The following is a 27,628-nucleotide window of genomic DNA, read 5'->3' as shown; positions in this document are numbered from 1 at the left end:
ATTACAGGAAAATGATACAAGACTAAAATGTGCTTTAAGACCTATCAATGAGAAGTCCTACTTAACAGCTGCTGCTTTTTCTTCTTCTTGACTCTGGCTAGAAATTTTCAGATTTGTGATGTTAAGATTTTTTTTTCAATATTCTTCCTTTCCTCGCCAGCTCTCGTTATTATTATGACTTTGCAACAGAAAATGGATTCTCACCTGAACACAGCAGGGTGGGTTGGAGCCAGGGACTGGGATGGCCAGATTGTGTTCTCTCTCTCTCTCTCTCTCTCTCTCTCTCTCGCACCAAGACTTTAAATCTCTTCTTTCTTTTCTTGCTGTTTTCCTTGATCCTTAAAATAAAGTCAAGTACATGGTTAGTCTTTACATATTGGGGGGAAAAAGTCAATAACTACCAGCTGAAGCATTAGCTTTCAAATGCGTGATTGCTCTGCTTCACACATTCATCCTTCCGTGATGTAGTGTGGGCTAGTGGTTAGGACACCAGCAGGGTGACTCAGGAGACTCAAAGAGCTTGGCTTGTTTAGCCTGGCCAAAAGAAGGCTGAGGGGGGATATGCTCGCTCTATATAAATATATCAAGGGGGTTAACGTTAGGGAGGGAGAGGAATTATTTAAGTTTAGTACTAATGTAGACACGAGGACGAATGGGTATAAACTGGATATTAGGAAGTTTAGACTTGAAATTAGACGAAGGTTTCTGACCATTAGGGGAGTGAAGTTCTGGAATAGCCTTCCGAGGGAAGTAGTAGGGGCAAAAGACTTTCCTGGCTTTAAGACAAAGCTTGATAAGTATATGGAGGGGATGTTATGATAGGATTGTTAATTTGGGCAATTGATCTTGAATTACCACCAGACAGGTCTGCTCAATGGTCTGCGGGGAGATGTTGGATGCGATGGGTACTGAGTTGCTGCAGAGAATTCCTGCTTGGGTGCTGGCTGGTGACTCTTGCCCACATGCTCAGGGTTTAGCTGATCGCCATATTTGGGGTCGGGAAGGAATTTTCCTCCAGGGCGGATTGGCAGGTGCCCTGGAGGTTTTTCGCCTTCCCCTGCAGCGTGGGGCACGGGTCGCTTGCTGGTGGTTTCTCTGCAGCTTGAGGTCTTCAAACCATTTTTGAGGATTTCAATAACTCGGTCCTGGGATAGGGGTTGTTATAAAATTGGATGGGTGGGGTTCTGTGGCCTGCCTTGTGCAGGAGGTCAGACTAGATGATCAGATTGGTCCCTTCTGACCTATGAGTCTATGAGTCTATGAGGTGACCCAGGTTCTAGTTCTGCCTCTACTACTGCTGTGTTGCCTGACCCTGAGCGAGTCTGCTTCCCTTCCTTCTATTCAGACTAGTTGCTTGCTGGGGCCTGGGTTGTCTCTTAGCCTACGTCTGCACTGTGATTCCCCCGCTCATGTTCACGTACCCCACACTAGCTCTGATCGAGCTAGCACAAGTATAAATAGCAGGATGGTTGTGAATGGGCAGTGTGTGAGCCACCGGCTGTGGGAGGGTAGCCCACAGCCCCACCCCTTCTGCCCAAGGCCCTTTCCTCCCCCATACCAGAGCCCCCCGGCTCCTTCCTTCCCCAACCGTAGCCCAGAGCCCCCCCTGTGGCCGCTGGCACTAGCCCCTCCCCCCCAGGTGTGCCAGGAGGATGGGTGGTGTGCTGGGCCGTAGCCGTTAAGTGGAAGCAGGGAGTCTAGGGGCAGAACATGGGCAAGGCCATGCCTGGCTGTTGGGGAAGGCACAGCCTCTCCCAGCCTATGGTACCCACTGCCCATGCAGCCACGGTAGCACAGGCAACAGCAATGGTGGCATCCATGACTTAATTGTGCTGAGTCTTTACCCACCAGTTTTGGGAGGGTATGTCCTCCACACGGCTAAGCCAGGCAGCTGCTATTGTGGCTACACTGCTCTTCATCGAGCGAGTGCAAGTATGTGTTCCTGAGCAGGGGACTCACCCTGTAGACATATATCACCTCAGGCCCAGAGCCACGAAGGTATTTAGGCACCAAATCCCCATTAGGGGCCTTGCTGCCCATCTGTACTGCTGCTAGCACAAGGCTGGTGCTGTAAAACCACTGCTGCTAGTAATCTTGAATGACCCTGATCCGGGCTGAAAATACCAGCTACTTATCTGGGGCCTGAAGCAGTAAATCCTGAGATGTGTGGGGCACCCACTTCAGAGCACTGTGTGCCCTCAGCTGCTGCTGACTCACACTGAGGCTGCTCAACACCCTCCTAGGAACATTTATGGAAAAAAAAATCTGCAGAAGGCTCTTGATTAATGATCAGCATTGCTCAATCATTGAACCCATCTTGTCAGCCCTTCCCACTGTGCCTTGCAGGAGGAATAAAACTTCCAATGTGCCTGGAGCTAATGGCAAAGGGAAAACCACACACAGACCAAGCTGCTGATGAGAGCTAAAACCTGCCATTGAGCTCAGCGTCTCTGAGGTCTAGAAATACGTGCCTGGCTTCTGGCCACTCTCTAGGACCTGGGTTAAAAATCGATCGGCTCCTTGGCTTTTGGACCGTGATTAGGGATTTGGTAGGGACGTCCTTAGAGAAGGTTGCTCCTGGGTTCCAGTGTTGGCAACGCCTGCTATCTGAACAACTGACTCACTCGGAGTGTTTCCCTTCATCTCTGTGTGCAATTGACTTCCAATGCTACGTTCTGGAATGATAAAGCAAAGAGATGTGCCCCCAAGTGGGTCATGAGTCACGACTGATGTTTAGCCTGAATCTAGTCTTGCATTTCGTTAAGGGGGCGTTGAGTGCCTGCATCATAAATTAAGATCATTGATCTTAAGCACGAGAAACAGAACCATGAGACAGACACACAAATCCCTCTGTTTATTTCTCTGAATACCCTGGTTCAACCTCTGATTTAGGTACTGAGCATTAAGAGAAATATGGTCTTGGGGTTAGCTGCCCTGGACTGTTATATTGGGCTCAATCTCTGGCTCTTTCACGGTTTATTATCTGAATTTGGGTAAATCTCTTTAATTTCTCAGGGCTGGTCTACACTGAAAACTTACACTGGCTTAGCTCCATCTTCCAGGAGTGTGAAAAATCCACAGCCCTGAGTGACACAGCTGTCCTGACCTACCCCCCCGCCCCCCAGTGCAGATGGCGCTATACTGGTGGAAGAATTCTTCCATCAACCTGGTTACCACCTCTCAGGGAGGTGAATTAGCTACAGTGACAGGAGAACCCTTCCCATCACTGTAGTGAATGTCTACACTGAAGCACTACAGCAGTGGTTCCCAGACCTGTTCCACCGCTTGCACAGGGAAATCCCCTGGCAGGCCGGGCCAGTTTGTTTACCTGCTGCGTCTGCAGGTGCGGCTGATCGTGGCTCCCACTGGCCGCGGTTCGCTGCTCCAAGCCAATGGGGGTTGCTGAAAGCGGTGTGAGCCGAGGGACGTACTGGCCACCGCTTCCAGCAGCTCCCATTGGCCTGGAGCAGCAAACCACTCCCAGTGGGAACTGCGATCGGCCGAACCTGTGGTCACAGCAGGTAAACAAACCGGCCCAGCCTGCCAGGGGCTTTCCCTGCACAAGCGGCTGAACAAGTTTGGGAACCACTGCACTACAACAATGCAGCAGCAGTGTTTTAAGTGTAGACTTAGCCTCAGTTCCTCTGTCTGTAAAATGGGGATACTAATACTCCCTTTCTCCTGTCCTTCATCTATCCTGTCTCTTTGTAATGCAAGCTTTTCAGGACAGAGACAGTCTCTTTTCCTTTGTAGATACAGCACCTAGCACAGAGCCTTCAAATCACTGTGGGAGAGGAAGCTTAGCCAGTAGATACCTGCACTGGTTTTAGATCTAATTAGTGCTAATAGACTCTTGATTTTGTGCGCACTAGACTCACTCCTACGAATTCGAGCCATGCACACACACACAGGGAAGACGATCAGGGAATCTAATGTTCCTGGCCTACCATTTCATTTTGTTTTAATTGCCACAATGTTCTCTCTAAACTAGGAGGAAAATGAGACTTGCAGGGTTATTTCAATGAAATTAATGTAGTGAATTTCATGGATCGTGCTGATTATTGGCTGTGCCATCCAAGCACATCAGCCACTGAACAATTCTAATGGGAAGCCCACGACAGCCCAAGCAAACCTACACTGTCCCTACACCCTAAGCTGGGACTGGAGACAAAATTTCTGTCAAAACTGGTTTTCAATAGAATATTTTTAACTAAATGAAAGTTTTCACAAAAAGTGTTTGCTTTCTCGCAAAAAATGAAACCCCCTTAACTGAAAAGTTTATGGCCCAAAACTGAACACTTTTTGGCAGAAAGCCAGTCCTCAACAGAAAAATCTGGGGTTCGGATTTTAGGATGAAAAATCAACATGTTCCATGGAACAGAAATCCAACCAGCTCTCCCTCTCAAGCCAACCAATCAGAATGTATGTCAGAAAGAGGGAACCTCCTATGAACTCCTCACCTTTGCAAGGCTCTGTCAGAAGGAAACACCCCACCGCACCGTTCCTTTTAAAACTCTCCCCCTGCAAAAGAGAAAGGGTGGTCTTTTTAAAAAATCCACCATGCAAAGAGAAGGGGAAGAGGAAGCCCTTTGAAGGTGAGGCGAGAACGTCATCTAGTTCTGCTTCTATGAGCCCTCCCTACCCTTTGTGCCCAACACAAAAGAACAGTTGCAAGCCCACTTCCCCCTCTACCAGAACAGAAGTTCTAAGAGTTATATGTAAAGAGGACTTGGCTTTCCTGCATTCAGCACACTCAAGGCAGAAGCAAGCGTTCATGGATATTTTTGCTTCCAGGGGATACATGGAAGGTGGTTGCATGTTGCATACACCAACAAGATATTGACCCAGTTGCTAACGCATTCTAATAAGTCCATGGCCACGTAGGTCTTCCTCAGGACCAGTGCTAGGGGTTTTAGCTCCCTAGGCGCACAGCAATTTCGCCACCCCGCGCCCTGGTCCCGCGGCTCCGGTGGAGCTGCCGCAGTGGTGCCTGCAGGAGGTCCACCGGAGCCGCGGGAACAGCCGATCGTCCGCAGGCACGACTGCGGCAGCTCCATCGGAGCTGTCTGCCGCCTCCTCCGGCAAAATGCCGCCCACCAATAATCCTGGCACCCTAGGCGATTGCCTAGGCTGCCTAAATGGAAGCACTGGCCCTGGTCTTCCTAATTATCTGTCAGGGACAACTGGCCTTGAACACAGCACTGCAAGACTCTTGAGAAGTGGTACGTTCCAACCCACCACCTGGTGATGTGCTAACAGGTACCAGCATAGAAGCTGAACTTCAACAGAGGTCTCAAGTCCTGGGCTCTGATTGGTGGAACACTGTGGGTCGTGACTCATTCCCAGCTCTTATTTGAATGAAGCAGAGGAACGGGAAGCTGTCCATGCAGTTGGGTTCCCCTGTTTTGGACTGCTTCACCTGCAATACCTGCTCCTACTGCCTGACTCTGGTCTCCTGGTAACCAGATGCCTGACACTGAGTTTGTCTCTGGCCTGTCTCCGACCCTGGCCTCCTTGTATCTGATCTGGCCTGACTCCTGCTCCGACCACTAAGTCAGACTGCCCATGTCCCAGTGGTGACATTATCAGTACACCGTATGGCTTGACACTTGGCTCTTCAGAGGAGGCATCAGGAACACCGCCCAGATCCTCCTATTTTGAGGCCCTGAATCAGGAAAGCATTTCTATTCAGGAAAGGACTTAAGAACCTGCTTAACTTAAAGCACATGCAAAAGTGTTACTGAAGTCAAGGATATTCTTAAGGTCTTTCTTGCATCAGTATGCTGAAATGCATTCTTAAGTGCTTTTCTGATTTAGGGCCTTAAAGCAGAGGTCCCACTAGTTGAGCTAAAGAAGAATCTCTGTAAGCAGCTAGCAAAACCAGGCAAATTATTTACAAAGGGCACCTTATCTCATGTGCTGGACCCTTCTTTGCAAAATATCAAAGACCAGATTTCTGTTTTTAAAATTGTTTGCCATGCCCAATCTGCTCAAGCACTGACCTTTAGGGGCATGTCCAACTGACCAGATGTGACCCCCTAGGACCCTGTGGTTTGCCAGAGGATGACAAAAAGATGACAGGCAACGTGTCTGCCAACTGGTGGCTGACTTTCCCCTTGCATGGAATCCCCTTTTGCAGTGGCATGGCTCATGCAACAGCTGAGACTCAAACAAAGAATTCTTTGGCCCGCATGCTGACTTGCCTCCGGTAGAATTAGGTTTGTCTCACCTGCAGGACGCTCTCTGCATGTATTAAAGCGGGGACACGTGAATATGCTCAGGGCTGACTCATTTGGCAAATGGGAACGCTTTTGTGTGAGTTGCAGCTAGCCTGCTGAGCTGTGTAGCGACCTGCCACAACAGGCTAGAAAGGATACACAGCTCTGGCATACTCTGTGCAGACACCTCCCCAAAAAATCATCACCCTAAAATCCCAGCACTCTGGTGAAGGGAGACCTTGGGTATGTCTACATGGCAACCGAGAAGTGAGATTTGAGCATGTGTAGTCACTAGCTAGCTCATTAAAAATAGCACAGAAGTCACAGACGCTAGCCACTCAAGTCCAAGCCCGCCTGGGACCCTGGCTATATACTTGAGTGGCTAGCTCATGCTGCCACAGCTTCATTGCTATTTCTTAGTGAGCTAGCTCATTCACGGCTACCTCCGGTATGCCCAATGTGCTGCAGTCGCACCTCCCAGTTGCAGCATAGATTTACCCATTGTAGCTGTTCAAATGCACTGTCTGAATGCATTGCCACGGAAAGTTTTGCAGCAGGATCTAAAACCAGCTTCAATTGTTGTAGGTTGAATTTTGCCCCTGTAGTTCACTGTGGGTACAAAAATTAGTAGTCAGACATCTAAGTATCTGATTGGTAAGCCCAAACAGGTAGATGGATATCCCATGAGAGAGGAGGTCAGTTAGCAAAGCAGTCTCACTTCCCAGCTTGGAACAAACCAGATCTGGTTTATTAACCTAACTGTAAAAGCCATAGTTTGGACAGAATGGTGGAGGAATGGTAACACGTTTTTGCTTTTGGTAGTTTGTTGTGCTGATTACGATCAAAGGGCATTTAAGAGCGAGCTTTCGGTTTTACAATGGCATTTTGAGAGAACAGCTAGAACAATGGATTGCCTCTGATGTTAGGGGAACAGATATCAACCTACATAAATATTTCTATCCACAATTTATGACAAGGGCAAAAATGCAAGTGCAAAATGGTCCCCTGCAAAAGTGGAGTCGGGTGCACAAAACCTGCCTCTCCGTATCCTCTTTACTCTCCTACACATCCACTACCTGTTGATTTTGGAGAATTAGGGTATCAATACCTTTGCAAGCATCAGCATTAGCAATATTGCTCAATAAAAAGTTCTGGCGTTCTTTCCCGTAATTTTAGCTGTGGCTCTTTACTTTTCATCACCAAACAAAAAAGGATTTTGGACAAGCAACCTGTTTTCAGTGTCAAACATTTGACCCTTCATGGCTAGAATTCTAATTATGTCCCCTTTCATAAATGCAAAAAAAGAAAAAAAGAACACCCTTCTTTTCCAGTGTCACTTTACTTTACACACTAAACCACTGAAAAAGTTGTCTTTAGAGTATATAACACCAAATTATGGCATTAATAGAATGTGAGATATTCCCAAACAAGGAAAACACTTACTTACTATTTTGCTAATGGCAAACAAAAGTCTGCTCCTTTGCTGTTAATTATTTTCCCAGACTGCCAGCTAAATGAATATGGAAGTTGTTGTGATTACACGGGACCACAGCCTACAAAGGGTTAAGCATCCATCAAATCTCATGTAAAGAGAGGGCCAGACTGTGGCTTGTCTGATTCTCCCATACAGATGAGTAATGGAAGCTGTAGGTAGCAACAGCCTATTCAGAGCTGCTAATGATATGGTTGTCAGCAGCAGGGACTGAAGCTGAATTTCTGAATCTAAATGCACAGGCCGCTACTTCCCAAGATCTAAGATCCAACCCTACTAGCTAAGTCTGTAGCAGGCTCATTAACCTCTAGTGTGGCCCACCCATCACTAGAGGGAGACAAAGTACCACAAAGAGTGGGTGTGACTTACACATCCACCATAGCGGGCAACTTTATTTCATGTATAGGTAGATGGGGAGTTGGCAGGCAAGGAAAGTCATTGGAGCCAGATACAGGGCTGGTGCTGATTATTAACTCTCTCCGAAGCAAAAGGGAGATCGAGGAAGCCAACGGTGACTTGGAGCCTCAATCTGGTCCCTGGTCTGCTCCTAGCACAGCACCAAATGCACTGCCCCTTCCTCAGGGTAAAACCATAATTGAGCCCCAATTTATTCAGATGCCACTGTCTGAACAAAGAAATAAAGTGACTTTCTAATATTTTAGGCCAGCTTCCGACAATGCAAGCTTAACTCTGCCCTCTTTGAGCAATGGCCCAAGATGCCAGCCACTCATAGACTAGCTCTCTTCTATGACAGATGCTCCTTCAGAATGAAGCACATGAATATATCACTTGGAACCCAATGAGGCACAGCAGTTTTTCAAGATAACCCATGTGGACTTGAGGGCACTTGGAAAAATGGTCCGTTAAACAGTAAGCGAGTCTCAGACGTAATTGTGTCAGAACTATCAGAAGAGAAGAATGGGGGGGGGATTTGATAGCTGCTTTCAACTATCTGAAATGGGGTTCCAAAGAGGATGGATCTAGACTGTTCTCAGTGGTACCCGATGACAGAACAAGGAATAATGGTCTCAAGTTGCAGTGGGAGAGGTTTAGGTTGGATATTAGGAAAAACTTTTTCAATCAGAGAGTGGTGAAACACTGGAATGGGTTACCTAGGAAGGTGGAGGAATCTCCTTCCTTAGAGGTTTTTAAGGTCAGGCTTGACAAAGCCCTGGCTGGGATGATTTAGTGGGGATTGGTCTTGCTTTTAGCAGGGGACTGGATTAGATGACCTCCTGAGGTCCCTTCCAACCCTGATATTCTATGATTCTATGATTCTATCCTGAAAGAGCTTGATTTTCAGAGGGCAGATGCTCAGTACTTTCTGAACATCAGGCCCTATTGCGGTGTTTCAAGTTGGCCCCACCAAAAATTGTGGTACCCAAAATCACATAGGACTCTGTCAATTTTCAGAGTATAACCGCTCTTTAAAATACTAATAACTAGATCTGTTTAAAATGCTGGAGATGAGATCCAAAACTGCATGAAACTTGCTTAGGTTTGGGTTTATTTTTAGACTCAGAACTAAGGTTAGGTTAATCAAATCTGCAGAGTGTTAACTTTTGGAGCCCAGTTTCAGGGGGCAATCTGGTTTCTCATCAAAACCACGCACAATTTGTGGTTTCACAGAGTTATGACAGGAGACGGTTTCTTGACAGAGGTTTGCTTTCATTTTGGGGATTAAAGCTGAAGTTCATGCCAGCCTGACCCTTGAGAAATGTCTGGCTTTATTAGGGAAAATCTTCCTGTGAGAAGTTGGTTTATTTCTTGCCATGTTCACGCACAATTCCTGTTACAGAATGTCAGCAATGTTGCCCCAAGCAAACTGACACAACAATAAATGTATCCACTGGAATATTAAACAGTAAAAGGGCTCCCGGTGGCACAAGGACTGATCGTTTCTGCCTTGTGACTCGGTTGTCAAATCTGTTTGGTCCATTTCTTTTTTCAAGTGCATTTTGTCGCATGTTTTGCGCTGAGATTTATGACAATTAGTAGTCAAATCTGTAATTAGCAAGTGGTAACAGATGGGCAGATATATCCAGTTCTGATGACACCTCTGACAGATTGACGTCTTCTCCAAAAAATACCTGTGAAGCTTCATGTTATAACTGTGACCACTTTGAGACAAAGTCTTGGCAAGCCCGTCTCGGCGCGGGGGGCCAGAGGTGCGGGGGTGGAGGGGGAGCTCTGAAGGAACAAGTCCTCACAAGCATGACAAGGCCCATGCATAACCACATGGCTTGGCAATTAAAAACATGTTCTGTCTTCCTCTGCATCAATGAGTAAAATGTCTAAATAACATTCGCTCTGAATATTTTTCCTTCTGAATTCAAAAGATCTGTGAGTTTCTGTCAGTTGGTTGTTTTTTCCTTTTTTCCCAGAGGGGCATTTCAGAGGTTTTGCATCTGTAAAGGACCTTGTGTTAACCATTCACTGCACAGTGCAGGCCAGAGAATTATCGTCTAATCGGTTTTGAATCAGAATGCTTATGATCTTTTACTTGCTGCTACAAACTGGCTCTGAAGTCATCTTGACTTGTCAGCTTCACCTATTTCATGTTCAGATAGCAGCACCTTCCAGTGTCACTGGGCTACATAAATGCTCGCTCGCTCACTCTCTCTCTCTCATTGCTTTTGCAAATCCTCAGTGGTTGTTTTGAGGCTTCATCATTTTAAAGCAAAGGCCAGAAGATTGCTGACCTGGCTTTTTCTATTCTGACTCCTTAACCTTGTCTCTTTCTATAGCCTCCTATTCCAATCTCTCTCCTTCTGTAGGCCACACTGTCCCTCCAGACAATCTGGTCGCAGGGGTGGCAAGAACCCTCCCATCTGCCTGGAAGAGGCTACCTGTGTGTCTTTCTCTAGGAAATCATCTTTCCTTGCTTGCCATTATTTATCTAGGGTCTTACACAGCACTCACCTCCAGAGCATCTGAGCACATCACAGTCATCAACAGATTTTACAGTAACTCCTCTCTTAGCGTTGTAGTTATGTTCCTGAAATATGTGACTTAAGAGGGTAGGATATTTCCCAGGGAATGTCTTGCTGCTAAATGATGAACTTGCACTGGCTGAGACCTCAAGGGTTAACACATTATTGTTAATGTAGCCTCTCACACTTCACAAGGCAGCAGGAATGAAGGGGAGGAGAGACAGCATAGCAGACAGAGACAGACACACACCTTGTGTGTGGGAGAGAGAGAGAGAGATGCACACTGCCCCTTTAAGTAAGCTGACCCACTCTTAAGTGCATTGTCTTTTTAAGTGGATTAGGAAGTTGAGACAGCAGCTGCTGCCCTAAGCTCTCTTTGTCTCTCTCTGTCGTGTCCCCACCCTGCTCTATAGGGAGAAGGGGTAAGCTGGGTGTAGGAGCAGGGGGGAGGGGGACACCGTGTCATTAGCTTCACCCCACCTTACTACCCTCTTGCACATCAAGCAGGAGGCTTGGGGAGCAGCTCCAAGGCAGAAGGCAGGAGCAGCACATGGCAGTGGGGGGAGGGATAGCTGAACTGCCTGGCAATTGATAGCCTGCTGGGAAGTTGCTGCACAGGGAACTTAGGGGAGTGGGGAGCTGGTAGGGGGGACTGATGGGGGACTGCTGGTCCACTCTGATTCCAAGCCCCCACCAGCTAGCTGCAATGGGCTGCCTTTCCTGCAAGCAGTGGACAAAGCAGGCAGATGACAAACAACATTAGAAGGGAGCATTGCACAACTTTAAACGAGCATGTTCCCTAATTGATCAACAACGTAATAACAAAAAACGTTAACCGGGACGACTTTAAGTGAGGAGTGACTGTATCTTCACAACACTGCCTTGTAGTAGGAAGATGTTATCCCCACTTTAGAAATGGGGAGCTAAGACACAGGATAGATAGCGTCATGCTCAAAGTCATTAAGGGAGTCTACGCCTGAGCCCAGGTCTCCTGACTTCCAAGTCACTGCCTCATCCACTAAACCATCCGTAGCTTTCTCTGCCTCTGCTCTAATTTGTTATTTACATCTGTTTCCTGGTTTGGGATGCAGTTTGTCTGAAGGCTATCACACAAAATCAAGTTGTAGTACATTGCGCTCTGAGAATGATCAGTACATGATGCTAAATGCTTTCAGATGTTACCTGGCATAAAAAGTCTCCGGCTGTGAGAGAATTTGGATCTAATTTTAATTGTTAAGAAAGGTTAAAAATAAAAATGCAATGTTTTATGAAAACGCAGGTGCTAGAGGAAGTGGTGATGGGAATTCAGCAGGAGGTGCTGTGCTCATCGAATCAGTACCAAATTTAAACCTCAGCATGGCGCTAGGCAGAACTGTGCGGCTAAGAGCGTCAACTTGCACGCAGTACAGAATCCACACCCTAATCACTAGTGGTCCTCAAAGGCTCCTTGACATGTGTAAGGAGGTGAGCACTAATACCCTAGTCAAATTGCAGTTACATTCTGCCAACGTAAGCAAATATAATAGAATCTGTAGAAAATTCCATCAAAAAAAAAAGCCAGTGAAAACAGGTTTTTTGTTTGAATTTAGGGGTGAATCCTGCCTACTTTAATCATGGAAGTGGTCTATTTTTTGAACAGGGGCCCAATCCTGTAGCAAAATTCCCATTTCTCTGCTCAGTGAAGGTAGGAACAGGCCCTTAGAGCATTGTTTGCAACCCAAACATTACAGCTTTCTGTTAATATATGAGAACCCGAACCAGAAACTGATGAGACATTAAAGTGAAACTGGCTAATCTATTTAAAAAGTGAAAACAAATAGCAAACAAACAGTTTTCAAGGTGAAAAGTATATTTTAAAAAAACTCTGATTTTTTACCATCAAAGGTGTTGGGAATAATAACAGATTTGAATTTTTAAATCTGAACAGACTTAAAAAGCCTCCTGATTTGTCCTGCTTGCAGGAAGGGCGGCCCATTTCAGCTAGCTGGTGGGGGCTTGGAACCAGGGTGACTTGGCAACCTCCTATCAGACAACTGTTTCCAGTTGAGTGGAAGCATGTTCTGATGGAGCTCGGCTGTTCTCAGTGATGGCAGAAGACAGAACAAGGAGCAATGGTCTCTAGTTGCAATGGGGGAGGTTTAGGTCGGATATTAGGAAACACTATTTCACTAGGAGGGTAGTGAAGCACTGGAATGGGTTCCCTAGGGAGGTGGTGGAATCTCCTTCCTTAAAGGTTTAAGACCCGGCTTGACAATGCCTTGGGCCAAGATCCTCAAAGAGGTTTAGGTACCCAACTCCCATTGATTTCAATAAGAGTTAAGCACCTAAGTCCCCTTGAGGATCCAAACCAGGAGCCTAATGGTAGGCACCCATGTTTGACAAAATGATCTTTAGAAGGGGGGTTAACAGAATATTAAACAGTAGCTTCTATATAATCAGCACTGGGGGGAAAAACATAACATTCTGGTAATATGAAGTATCTGACTTAAAGCCATGACAACACATACAATCAGAGGTAAACCCAGGAGCGGCGCCAGGGTTTTTGGCGCCCTAGGTGGGGGTTCTTCCGCGCTCCCAGTTGGCGGCAATTCGGCAGCAGGGGGGGCCTTTTGCGCTCCCGGTCTTCAGGGCACTTCAGCAATGGGTCCCGGAGTGAGTGAAGGACCCTCCGCCGAATTGCCGCCGAAGACCCGGAGCGCGAAAGGACCCCCCCGCCACCAAATTACCGCAGAGGGCAGCAAAATGCGGCCCCCCCCCCCAAATCCTGGTGCCCTAAGCGACTGCCTAGGTTGCCTAAATGGAAGCGCCAACCCTGGGTAAACCTAAAACACAACTGTGCTGTGATATCTCACCATGGTCTGGGCTATTATATGATGTTACTGCCTCTAGTATGAGCTATATTACCCAGCTACCACAACACTACCGTGCATTCCCCACCCAGCAGACTGGACTGGAAATACAACGTACATTTTTAATGGTGCGAGTAATTAACCACTGGAACAATTTACCAAGGGGCATGGGGGATTTTTAAACCTAGATTGGATGTTTTTCTCAAAGGTCTGCTCTAGGAATTATTTTGGGGAAGTTTTATGGCCTGTGTTATACAGGAAGTCAGACTACTAGATGGCCCCTTCTGGCCTTGGAATCCATGTCACCATACCTATTTATTACCATGTCGTAATAAAGTGTTAAAAAATAATAAAATCAAATGTAACTCTTTTTTTTTGCAAGGCATATTCTTTCACAGAAACAACAACCACTGGTTGGTTGGAGAAGTTGTTTGCAAGATGGCTAGATTAAATTAATTAGTTAACGTTTGTAAAGTACTTTGAAGATGAAAAATACTATTTAAGTGCTGTGTATTACATTTATTTTTATAGTGAAGGTAGACAGCCAGATAGGTAAAAGGATACAGGCAGACAGATAAAAATAATTGAAATACTTAACATTTATATATGACTTTACATCATCAAAGTGTTTTACAAACATTCACTAATTAATAGAATTAAGCAGACAGAAAATAGATAAGTTTAGAATAAGTAGGCGGTAGATTAATAGATAGGAACAAATTCTGCCTTTGGAGATACACACATCACTCTCAGCGAAGTCAGCGAGAATCACACTCAGGTATATGAGGGCAGAATTTGGTTCATAGATATATTTAAAGGCATGTTACTTACACCTCTGATCATTTAAATGGAACAATTACTTTGCCTGTTTTTTCACAATCACTGTATGTTCCCATAAACAAACTCCCACGCAGGAAAAGAAAAGAATATGAGAAGTCAGAATAAATGATGTGAATATGTGAACACTTAACATTCCAGATGAGGGATGGCTGTATGACCCAGTATCACTAAAGTATGGGACCAGAGCTGGGTGACTATAGGACTTTTCAGTACGGTGGCAATTCTGAAAAATCCGGAGGAAAAAGTTCATTCGGTGTCAAATCAAAACCACAAATTTTGAAAATTTTCATTGAATCGAAAAGTAAAAAAAAATTATCAGTCAAACCATTTTGTTTGATCCAAAATTAAACTTTTCACTGTGATTTCAAGTTTTAATGTTTTTGGGGGGAAATAATGAAACAGAAGGAACTTTTGAAACAACACGTATCATTCAGCAAAATTGACATGAATTCGCGAAATGTTTTGGTGTCAATGAATCTGCATTTTTCACTCTTTTTTTTTTTGCCTGAATAATTTTGCTCAGCTTCACTCGGGACACCTAGGTTCTAGTCCAGGTGTGGGCAATAATTTTTTCGGGGGGGCTACTTCACAAATTTTGGTAAATCATCACAGGGTGCACATTTATACTATATTAATGGATGGGGTGGGGGATCTGGGATGGAGTTTGGGTGCAGGAGGGGATTCTGACCTGGGGCAGGGGGTGAAGTGCAGGCTCTGGCAGGGAGGTGCTTACCACAGGTGGCCTCCCAGCTGGCGGCACAGCAGGGCTCAGGCAGGCTGCATGCATGCCATGTCCCCACGCCTCTCCCAGAAGTGATTGTGGCCTGATGCTGCTGGCATGTCTCTGCGCACCCCTTGCAGGGAGGAAGGCAGCAGGTTGATGTGTGCTGCCTGCGCCCGCAAGCACCACCCCCACAGCTCCCATTGGCTGGTTTCCGGCCAATGGGAGCTGTGAGGATGGTGCTGGGGCAGAGGCAGAATGCGGAACTGCCTCCCCTTCCGGAAGCAGCGTGAGGCCACAGCAGGCAACTAGCCTGCCTGAGTGCCCCACTGTGCCACGAGACATTTAGTGGCCATATTTTGCCCACCCCTGTTCTAGTCTGTCTCCTTGGTAAAGCACTTTGAGATCTATGAGTGAAAAGGTATTAATATTCTCATGCACATCCTGACTCTCAGAATGGCGTTAGTGGAATTAGCCATTCAAAAATATGTGAGAGACAAGGTGGGTTAGATAATATCTTTTGTTGGATCAACTTCTGTTGGTGAGAGAGACAAGCTTTCGAGCCGCACAGAGCTCTTTCTTCCTAAGGTATGGGAAAAGTACTCCCAGGTCACAGCTAAATGCAAACGTGGAAATTATTTAGCATAAGTAATTAGCGCATATTCTAATGGACCATTCAGAGTAGAGTGGTCCATTAATGTGGACACAAGAACAAATGGCTATAAAATGCCCATCAACAAGTTTAGGCTTGAAATTAGATGGAGGTTTCTAACCATTAGATGAGTGACATTCTGGAACAGCCTTCCAAGGGGAGCAATGGGGGCACCTAACTGGCTTCAAGACTGAGCTTAATAAATTTATGGAGGGGATGGGATGGTGAGACTGCCTACAATCAGGGCTGCCCAGAGGGGGGGCAAGTGGGGCAATTTGCCCCGGGTCTCGGGCCCTGCAGGGGCCCCCACAAGAGTTTTTTGGAGCTCCAGAGCGGGATCCTTCACTCGCTCTGGGGGACCCAGAAAACTCTCTCTGGGCGCGGGCCCCCAGAGCTTCTTCCTCTCCAGGTCTTCGGCAGCAATTCAGTGGTGGGTGGTCCTTCTGCTCCGGACAAGCAGCCGCCGAAGTGCCCCAGAGACCCCAGGCCTCCTGAATCCTCTGGGTGGCCCTGCCTACAATGGCATATAGTTTATCTGCGACTGCTAGCAGAAAATATCTCCAATAGCTAGAGATGGGACACTGGATGCGGAGGGCTCTGACTTACAACAGAGAATTCTTTCCCAGATGTCTGGCTGGTGGGTCTTGCCCACATGCTCACGGTCTAACTGAGCCCCATGCTTGAAATCAGGAAGGAATTTTCCACTGGGTTAGATTGGCAGAGACTCTGGGGGATTTTTGCCTTCTTCTGAAGCATGGGGCACGGGTCAGTTGCAGGCTTAAACTACTTTAAATGGTGAATACCCTGTAACTTGAAGTCTTTAAACCATGATTTGAAGACTTCAGTAACTCAGCCAGAGATTAGGGGTCTGTTACAGGTGTGGGTGGGTGAGGTTCTGTGGCCTGCAATATGCAAGAGGTCAGACCAGATGATCATGATGGTCCCTTCTGACCTTAATGTTTATGAGTCTATGAGCCTATTAACACTTCTGCAGTCATAGGACAAAAAGAGGGAGTAGTGAATACAATAATCTGTAACTAAGGCATAAATCAAGTGTCTCTGGAAGTTGGTCCAATAAAAAATATTACGTCACCCACCTTGTTTCTCTAATATCCTGGGACCACAGCTACAACTAAACTGCATTAAAAAATATTCGCTACCAATTGTGGAAAATTACATGATTAAATTCTGACCCAGGGTTTTCTAAGAACAAGTCATTTTTGTAATAAAAATGGTGAAAAGCGACGATATAAAGAAGCACAGAAAGGAAAAGATTCCAAAAACAATGAAAGAAAATAGCTTAACTAATGTCTCATCAAAACAGCCTCGCCTACCCTGATGTAGAGCCATCCATGCCAAGGCTCAGTCCCTGCCCAAAAGAGGAGTAAAAAGTAGTGACTCATGCTAATTTATGACTGCTGAAGGCACCGGAAGCAACATCTCCCCAGGTACCATCATAAGATCTTAGTGCAGGCAAAGAGACTAGTCTAGTCACTAGTCCACGTAGAAACCACAGCATAAATGTGCATCAGTGGCAAGCCACATCTTAGACCAAAGGGTGATAGGACCAATCAAAGCTTTCAATACCTTGAGTGCGACCCATCAGGTCCACTATTTGCAATGGGGATGAGGTAGCTCATAGAGGTTAAATTCTGAGATCTGGGCTATGTCTACACTATTGCAGTAAGTCGACCTATGCTATGCAACTCCAATTATGTGAATAACTTAGCTGGAGTCGACGTACCTTAAGTTGAGTTACCGTGGGGTCTACACCCGGGGGGTCAACAGGAGAAACTATCCCGTCAACTTATCTTACTCTTCTTGTCTGGGGTAGAGTACAGGGGTTGAATGGAGGGCAGTCCATTTGGTGGGTCTTTACTAGACCCGTTAAAACAAGCGCCAATGGATTGATCTCAGAGCGTCAATCCCAGCTGTAGTGTAGACCTGCCGCTGGTGTGTGGATAGATAATGCCTAGACGCTACAGGTAATGGGTTCCACATAGAGATGGCAGAAAATTTTCATGTTTTTTCCTCAGGAAATATCAATAATTTGGGTTTTCTTTTCATTTCTGTGGAAATGTCCCATTAATATTTTTTATTTTTTCATGAACAGCCGAAATCCAAACGTTGTTTTCAGTTCAAAAAAATGTAGGGCTTTGGTAAACATTTTTGGGTTACCAAAAATTATTATTATTATTAGTATTGGTACCAAAAGCCAAAAAACCTGCTGGTTTTGATGTCTGTCTTTTTTTTTTTTAGTGAAAAATCTTGTCAACAATTAAATTTTTAAATGACTAAAGACCTCTTTTTTTTACTAATTACTGTTCAATGAAAAAAAAATCTGTAGCTCTGCAGAAAGATTTCATTCTTTGTGTGTCATGTCTGTTCAGATTGTAAACTCTTGTGGGGGCAGTGACTGTCTCTTACTCTGTGTGTATATCCAGTGGGATGCCTGACTTTGGTAGGTCCTACCATAACACAAATAATAAATACTAATCATATATATAGAATGCCATAAGGTATAAAACAGGGTTGAACAACAGCAGGCAGGCTGAGGAAATAATATATTGTTTTAGAGATGATGCAGTGCGGACATGGGAATTTGATATTAAAGACACTACCTCTGAAATTACTTTGCCAGTGACATTGCTATGCTTGCCACACATGAGTGTTGTGAGGATTAATTAATACTTGCACATGGCCAGAGGGAAGGCGCCCTATGTATGCAAAGCACTGTTGTCATTCCACAGGGGCTGCGATACACCTGTGCCCATGGCATCATGTTCTGCCCATGATAGGCAGTGGTGCAAAAAGGCCCCGGTGCAAAAGAGGTTAGGGGCCCCCTTCCCAGTTTCAAAATCTGCCCTCCCTTCATCTCCCCCATGGCTCCAATCCAGCCTCTCCATCCCCTAGCTTCTACCTAGCTTTTCTCCAGCCCCTCCTATGGCCCCAGTCCAGCCCCATAGCTCCTGCTTAGCTTTCCCATAGCTCCAGCCCTCCTGTCCCTCCAGTTCCCCCCCATGATCCCCTCACTCCCTTCCAATTCTGATGCACCCCCCCAGCTCTCCCTCACCCCCCACCAACCTCCTTCAGTCCAATCTTCAGCTTTCCCACCCCTTAGGCCCTATTAGCTCCCCTCCTTCCCCCTCCCTTTCCCTGATCCACCCCTAGTTCCATTTCAGGTCTCCTACAAGCCCTCCCTCAGTCCCCTCCAATTCCACTCCAATTCCCACTCTCTCCATCCCTCCAGGACAGATCCAGCACCCCAGCTGTGCTCCAATCCCCTTCTCCTGCCCTCAACAGCCCCAATCCAGCCCCCAAGCTCCACTCAGTTGTCCTCCATGCTTCTCCCATCCTCCCAGCTCTGATCTAGTCCTTAGCTTCCCCTCTCCCCTCCCAGGTAAGGTTGCCAGTGCTTTTACCGTGTGCTCAGTCCCCAGACCCCTGCTTTCCCCATATGCCACAGAACTGCAATCCCCCCATGTAGTCTCCGTGTGTTCTTGCCAACCGCTGAGGACCAGGCCCTGGGATCACCCCAGCCAAACAGGCCCCTCATCTCAGTCGTCTCATGCCCTGGTGGGGATGGTGGGCAGCCACCCGGCTTTCCCTTAGTCAGGTGTCTGTTATGGCACACTCAACTCAACTTCTGCCAGGCTGGCAGTGACACGAAGGGGTATATGCCTTGTGTCTAAATCCAAGCACTCTCCATTGCTAGCAGTGCCAGAAGGAATAGTCCTCCACCCCGATCTCCAGACAGGTACACCTCCAGACAATGGCTATAAAGTCCCCTGGGTGCCTGGGTCCTATCCACTGTACCAGTGAGGACGCAAGCCCCTTCCATCTCCGTCTCTCTCCAGACTGCCAGGTTCTATATCAAAATCGTCCTCTGGTTAGACCCTCACCACCTCATGGGCCCTGGCATGACTGCACCACTTGCACCATTGTCGTTACGCCACTGAAGACGGGGTAACACCACACTCACTGTGCATGTGTAGAGTGACCAGATGTCCCAATTTTATAGGGACAGTCCCGATTCTTAGGTCTTTTTCTTATATAGGCGCCTATTACCCCCACTCCACCCCACTCCCCATCCCGATTTTTCACATTTGCTGTCTGGTTACCCTATGCACGCGTGTCTTCGACATGAGTGAGCATCGGGTTTGGGTGCTGCTGATGCTATCAGCTGAAAGCCTGCACGCCCATGCTGCTGCACAGTCAGCCCTTCCCTCCAGCCTCACCGTCACTCTCTCATCACTCCGATTGATGTTGCCAAGAGACAATCCACCTTCTAACACGGAGCTTTCCTCCATGGTGTCCCTCTGCGTGCGGACTCCCCATCATTTATAGGGACATATTTCCGACCGTCCAGGACTGTTGAGAGCTTTTGTTCTTTCACATCTGTAAACTCACTTTGAAAGCCCCAAATGAAAGGAGCTAGAGCCAGGTATGGGTTTATTATGAGCTGTATTCATGACTAGTTATAGTTGGGTGAAATGTCCAGCTTGCACTGCAAATAGTCTCCTTCCTTGGGGAGCAGGAGGTAGCCAGGAGCAAAGAGGAGGCAGAGGGGTGGGACAGCTCCCCTTATGGTTTTGGACTGATTGAACTCAAATCTCTGAGGGCTGGATTGTGCCTGGAGGCCCACCCTGGGACAAGGGGTAGGGTTCCTGAGCCACGATTCCTTTCCTGGCCACAGTAGCTGCAGGACAATAGCAATCAGCTGCTGGATGATGCCATCCGCAAATTTTAACACTCGCCTACCCTGCTTTGGCTCAGCTGAACTGGACCAGCTTATTCCTACATCTTTTACCAAGCAGCGTAAGTGCTGTGCCCAAGACACAACCTAACAGAAATGGTGGGAAGTCAGACACTGAGATAACAGCGATGTGCACAGTATAACCTCTGCGACAGAGAGAGAGGAAGAAGGAGAGCGAGCTCAGTTTACTCACTCCTTCACAAAACCCAACCCCGCCAGCTTCACCAACTCCTGCTTAAGAAAAGCTGTGCTCTTTGGTTTCATTGGTTTTGTGCAGTGCGCCTGTCATATTACAAGCCCCACTGTGGAATGTACAATAATTACACTCTTTTGTTTTTATAGCATTGTGCCAGCACACATATGAACATAAAAACAGCCATACTGGGTCAGACCAAAGGTCCATCTCGCCATCTAGTCCATCTAGTATCCTATCTTCCGACGGTGGCCGATGACAGGAAATTCAAAGGGAATGAACAGAACAGGTAATCATCAAGTGATCCATCCCCTGTCACCCATTCCCAGCTTCTGGCAAACAGAGGACACCATCCCTACTATCCTGGCTAATAGTCATTGATGGACCTATCCTTCACGAATTTATCTACTTCTTTTTTGAACACTGTTATAGTCTTGGCCTTCACAACATCCTCTGGCAAAGAATGCCACAGGTTGACTGAAGAAACTCTTCCTTTTGCTTGTTTTAAACCTGCTGCCTATTAATTTCATTTGGTGACCCCTAGTTCTTGTGTTATGAGAAGGAGTAAATAACACTTCCTTATTTACTTTCTCCACACCAGCAATGATTTTATAGACCTCTGTCATATCCCCCCTTAGTCTCCTCTTTTCCAAGATGAAAAGTCTCATTCATATTACTCTTTCCTCATACGGAAGCTGTTTCGTACCCTTCATCATTTTTCTGTACCTTTTCCAATTCCAATATATCTTTTTCTGGGGTGAAAGTAACTTGAGGGACTTACGCAGGGCAGGACTCCTGAGCAAGGGGGCAGGGCCTCACCCTGAAGGAATGGGGCTTTTAAATCTCTGGGCTGCCACTACCCTGGGGCTCCAGCAGCAATTTAAAAGGCCTGGGGTTCCGGCCACTGCTGGAAGCACAGAGCCCTTTTAAATTGCCAGCCTGGGGAAGCTGCCGTCTGCTGTGTACCAGCTCTTGCCAGTATGCCATACCAGGCTGGACTGGCTTACTTTCACCTCTGATCTTTTTTGAGATGGGGCTACCAGATCTGCACGCAGTATTAAAGATGTGGGCATACCATGGATTTGTACAGAGGCAATATGATATTTTCTGTCTTATTATCTATCCTTTTCCTAATGATTCCCAACATTCTGATTGCTGCTGTACATCGAGTGGATGTTTTCAGAGATCTCTTTCTTGAGTGGTAACAGTAATTTAGACCCCATCATTTTATATGCATACATTGGGCACTTACTACATTTGGCTAATATAACAGTGAGGCAAGTGGAATGATGGTCTGGGGGAAGGTGCAGGTGATTCAGGAGACCTATGTTCAGTTCTCTGCTTTTCTACCAACCTTACCTGCAGAGCTGGTTAGAAAATGGCTTTGTTTGTCATGGGAAATTTAGATATTTTTTTTTGGCAGAAATTCTAACATTCCAAAATTCCAGCTGACAAAAAAAAATTTCAGTTTTGGGCACTCCATCTTTTGATAAAAACTAAAATAAAAAAACGCCACAGAAAACAGACTTTTCTTGCGAAAAAAATTTCCTGCATTGAAACATCAATTTTCCATCAAAAGACAGTTTTGATCAGCACCATTTCTGAGTGACCTTGGATTTAGTCTCTCTGGCCCCGACCTTCCAAGGTATCTAGGCGCCCAACTCCCTTTGAGGATCGGGGCCTCATTTTCACCTACACAAAGCGATAATGACACTTCCCTACCTCATAGGAGGATTGTGAGAACAATCGTATTGGAGACTGTGAGGTGCTCGGATACTAGTGGTGGGGGCCAGAGAAGTCCAGAAATAGAAACTCATTGACCCCAACAACAAGCTCTCACATGACCTTGCCATTCAGATTCCTCTGTATTCCTTTTCCTTGCTTTGTCTTTGTGCACGTGCTTAGCTGCCTTACAGAAGCCCCAGTTCTGCCACCCTGTACAGCCAACTAATAAGGTCAGTTTCAGATGCAAGGCAAGAGGACAGTGCGTTAGCCCTGGCCCCGCCTCTTATTCTCTCTCACAGGATCCACAGGTTCTTCTGGTTTCTCTGCCAAGCTTGAAATACTAAGGACACAGTGATCCCTTCACCATCCCTTCTGCTGCTCTTCAACAACCCCGGCCTTTGAAGAGCTGCATAGCAATCGTGCAGTTGAAAAATACCAAAGGTCGCATTTCCTTTTGACCTGCTCCTCCCCACTGGTAAGCACGGCCATAAATTGTTACAGAGTAAACAAGAACACAAGAGCTTGCCCAGGGACATATTGAGCTCAAGGTGATGTAGTACCTGCATCTGACAGGTCTACTCCAGCCCAAACCATCACCTACCTAGTTCAAAAGGGGATTGTGAGACTGTAACATATAATGGGCAGGGGTGTGGCTCTGGCACAAAGCATGTTGCTGTGCAGGGGTCTGTTCTTTAAAACAACTACCTATAAAATAGCCATGTAGGAGCCACCCTGTAAAAAAAAAAGGCTACTGCTGTGAAAGCCCAGCCTTTCCCCACCATGGGACACACATGTAGAGCTAGAGGTGTGAAACTATTAATGCACATACAGATCACATCCCATGAGGTGTAGACAGTCACATGACTTGGGCTTGGGGGTGAGAGGGATGTCTACAGGCCATTGTGCTCCCTGTATGCTGGACCTGCCCATCCCCCTGTATAAGTTAGAGCACCCTCTAGGCTGCTCTAACATACGCTCTGTTCCTGTGACCTCTTTATGGGCTCTGGCTCTTCACTACCCTTTCTGATCACTGTGCAGCTAAACCGGAGAATGGAGAGAGCAGCCTCTTGGTCCTCTGAGGACAGAGACTACTACTCCTCCTGACTATAATATGTGCCATGCAGCAACTCCATTCCTGACATTGCACCCCTATACATATTGTATAGAATCTGGTCTTTGAGAAATATGTTTGCTGGATGTTATGCCAAGCAAGGTGGTCTGATGCAAATAAAAAGCATTATTGTTAATGAAAGATAAGGAATTTCCCAGACATAATCATTTACCTGGGAGCTGAATTTATTTTCATTATTAAGTTTCTATTGAAGTCAAAGTTTCACCTTTAAAACTATAACATGCCTGGTTGTTTTTTTAATTCATGTATTTATTTTCCTCTTGTTTCACAAGCAGGGCATTTGATTCATTTCTCTGTGCAAAGGTAAGTGTGTAGCATTTGTTTAAACACGATTTAACTACTATAGATTTTTAACCAAAATGAGTAACAAAAGATAAGAGGTTGGAAACATCAAGATAAACTTTCCAGAACCTCATAGGTCTGGAAAAGGGACTTTCCCACTGAAGTCTTACTCCTACAAAAGTCCACGATAGACCAGTGTCCCTAATGCAATTTGGTGACTCACATCTTGCTCCAGGAGTTTGAAAAGGGCCAGATTTTGATACCACTATTTATATTGCAGTGGTGCCAAGGAACCCTAAGCATGGCCCAGGGCCTCACATTTTCAGATTGGAAATAAGGTGTAAATTTGTAGCAGTGAGGATAATTAGTCACTGGAACCTTTACCAAGGGTTGTGGTGGATTCTCCATCGCGAGTAATTTTTAAAGCAAGACTGGCTGGTTTTTTTGTTTTTTTTTCATTAAAGATGTGCTCTATTCAAATAGAAAATATTTTGGGGATGTTCTCTGGCCTGTGCTACACAGAAGATCAGACTAGAGGATCACAATGGTCTCAGAATCTATGAATTTATGGATTGTGCTGATTGCTGTACAAACACAAAACAAAAAAAAAAAAGATCTCTGCCCCAATCTCACAATCTCAGTATAAGACAAGAGGCAACAGGGGGACCCAGACCAATGGAGAGTACAAGGAAACAAGGAGACAATGTTTGTTGTCAGCATGACAGGCAGTGGTCTCAGCACCCCAACAGCCAAGTCACTGTCATGTTTTTGTAGGCCTCCTTATCACAGATGGTAGCACCTTGCTCCACAAATGGGACCACTTGAGTATTGTCTTCTCCTCTACACTGATCCCAAGTGGAAAATTAAGCAGACTACGGCTGTTACGTAAATGAGGACTAGGTACAAAATCCTACAGGTAAAATGGACATGAGTCAGAACTAAAGCCCATGGCTGTATCTGAGATCTGGAACGGGCTGAACATGGGTACAGAGCTGAATTTCAAAAATAACCTCGAAGCTAAGTGATGGCTTTTGTGGCCATGTGATGAACAGCAATGCTGGATTCTAAAGGAAGTGATAGCCAGCCTTCCTTGCCCATGGAGGGATTACTGCTCTGGGAAAGGAAAGACAAAGGGAGGTACATGTCCCTCTCTCAGACCATGTCCTTTTCACCTCATACATGCCTATAACATCCCACAGGGCCCACTCTTTCCTGCCTCATACAGCTCTGTGATCCACTGGAGCATCAAGTATGATGTGACATGTCTGTCTATATCATCGCTTGTGGTTACTACATCACTGCCGTCCTTTCTCCTATTGCTCTGCAACCTCACTTTACCACTGACTGTCAGGTGGAAGGTGTCTGATATGGCATTCAGCTGGTAGAAGGGTCTTATCAGCAGCATGCACTCGGGTATGGTAGAGACATGCAAGAGTAAACCACCTGCGGTGAAGAGCTAAATACCTTTTTTAAAAAACTAGTTAGAAGAAAAGGGCTTGGGGAGAAGGAAATTACATTTAGCTGCAATACAGCAGTATCACCACATGGTGGAGTCATCAGCAGGATTGCACATGCTCACAAGCAATTCATTACTAGTCTACTCTGTCTCCAATGAAAATCCCATAGATCACACACACATGTAATTAATTACATGGAGGCATAGAAAAGGGAATCAATGAGTAGTTGGTTTTGGTTTTGGTTTTTTGCTCAGCTACAGAGAGTCTATACATAGGAAAAAACAGTGCAGGGCAAGCTCATGCCTGCAATGATGTTTGCAGCTAGGGTGACCAGACAGCAAGTGTGAAAAATGGAGACAGGGATGGGGGTGGAGGGGTGATAGGAGCCTATTTAAGAAAAAGACCCAAAAATCGGGACTGTTCCTATAAAATCGGGACATCTGGTCACTCTATTTGCAGCTCTGAGGTAGAAGAACAGGTCAGGTAGGGCTTCAAGTGGATCTAAATTCAAATGCCATATCAGAATATCCCTGAACTTTGGGGGTACCCAAATGTTGTTTCTGGCCCCAATCTCTATAAAGGACTAAGCCATACCCCTAATACAAACATCATTCTGAGATGGAGCTGAATTTTGCATCTCTGGCTGGGAATCTCTTTGTTTGCCTAATTACTGATTCTCCAATACAGGTCAAACATCAAGGCTGATTGAACTCTTTTTAAAATGTGAAATGTGGATGAAGATTTTCACTGGACTTTTGACAAATAAAATGAAGGTAAGAGGAGTTTGGATTCAGTTTTCTCAGTTCTCACTCTATACCGCATGACTACCACCTATTTTCTAACCAGAAGTAGAACTGGTCAAAACTTTATCAAAAAAATGTTCTCAGGGAATCATAGAATCATAGAATATCAAGGTTGGAAGGGACCTTAGGAAGTCATCTAGTCCAATCCCCCTGCTCAAAGTAGGACCAATCCCCAGACAGATTTTTACCCCAGTTCCCTAAATGGCCCCTCAAGGATTGAATGCCCCCATCAAGGGATTCAAATGTTGATTTAAATAAATGAATTTTGATTGGAAAAGAAAACAGAAGAAAGTTGGGTAAAAATGTTCACAATTTTATAAGCATTTGGAACCAGTATGGTTCTAGAGGAAAAGGGGCCAGGTGGGTAGATGTTGTAGCATTACCAGTAGAAAGGTCCCTCATCTGGAGACACGGGGCCAGATTTTCTTCTAACCCCCATTTATCTGAATTTTGATCTGTCTGATCCAATTGATCTGATCCCAGATCTGAACTTTGCATAATCTCCATGAAGGTTTGAACCAAAACTCTAGATCTAAACACCTGGAAATGTGTGATAGTTTGGATCCAGATTCAAATGTTGGCAGTTCCAAATTCATCTCAAATTCCTCTCTATTTTTTTCTGAACCTCAGAATGCATGAGCACACCAGCTGTTATTCAGGTAGGCCCCAATCCAGCAAACCTCCTAAGCACATAATTAAAGCACATTTGATTTGCCTATTGATTTCAGTGGGACCTTTCACATGCTTAAAGTTAAGCACTTGTCTGAATGCTTTGCTGGATTGAGGCCTCAATGGGGATTATTTGTTTTCCAGGGATATCTCCCCAAGAAACAAGTTCTACTGAATTTCCTCCTCTCTCCCCTTAGCAAATACCTGCAGGTATTTTTTGTTTCCCTTTCTGTGCTTTCAGTTTATCCATCCAGAGTAGTGATTTTTTGGCACTCATAGTATATTAGATAATTATATGTAGTTGCAAAACTTTCTGCTCCTTGTCATTAGTCTATAAACCCCTCTATAATGTTATAATGCAGTGTCACTGATATCTCAACATGATAACACGTAAGTTTCTACTGGCTATATAATTTGAGCCCAAAATTAACAAAGAGAACTGATCTTTTAGTAAACATACCGTCTACTTTTTGTCATCTCTTCCTGATAGTGGTTTCGATAAGCAGATTTAGATGTTATCCTCCGATTGCTTTAACAGTATGTTTTTAAGACAGCTAACTGCCTCATAATTCCTGAGACATGACATTCCCAAGCCCTATTGGCCATTGATCAATGACTCGCCCCATGAATTGGTTATGGTCGCTGACATTACTAATCCACCCAGTCAGCACTTCTTCACTTTAAAAATGTTAGCTCATTATTATGGCCTTTGGATTCCAATTAAGATAGGAAATGCAACTTAAGCAATCAGGCACAATAGTAATGGCTCATACAATTGCCCGCAGAGGGTTAGCGTGTGCCCATACCTCTAGCCATGACTAAGGGGTAGCACATAACAGCATCATTCCAGGAGCAGATCTAGAGAGGAACTGCAGCTGTCAATCCTTTCCCTGGTTCCTTTCCTCC

The 27,628-nt window shown here is 45.6% G+C and overlaps 1 long non-coding RNA gene across 1 annotated transcript; it reads right to left on the bottom strand.

Moving 5' to 3' along the window:
• Positions 1 to 210: 210 nt before the first annotated feature.
• LOC127043216 (uncharacterized) lies at positions 211 to 27,628 on the bottom strand. Its single transcript, XR_007772181.1, has 3 exons — positions 27,529 to 27,628; positions 4,461 to 4,521; positions 211 to 338 (listed from the first exon to the last, which is right to left on the bottom strand). It is a non-coding gene; the product is annotated as an uncharacterized LOC127043216 (long non-coding RNA).

The sequence above is a fragment of the Gopherus flavomarginatus genome, chromosome 1 (assembly GCF_025201925.1).
Source record: "Gopherus flavomarginatus isolate rGopFla2 chromosome 1, rGopFla2.mat.asm, whole genome shotgun sequence".
NCBI lineage: Eukaryota > Metazoa > Chordata > Testudines > Testudinidae > Gopherus > Gopherus flavomarginatus.
This window is presented reverse-complemented; position numbering and strand designations above follow the sequence as displayed.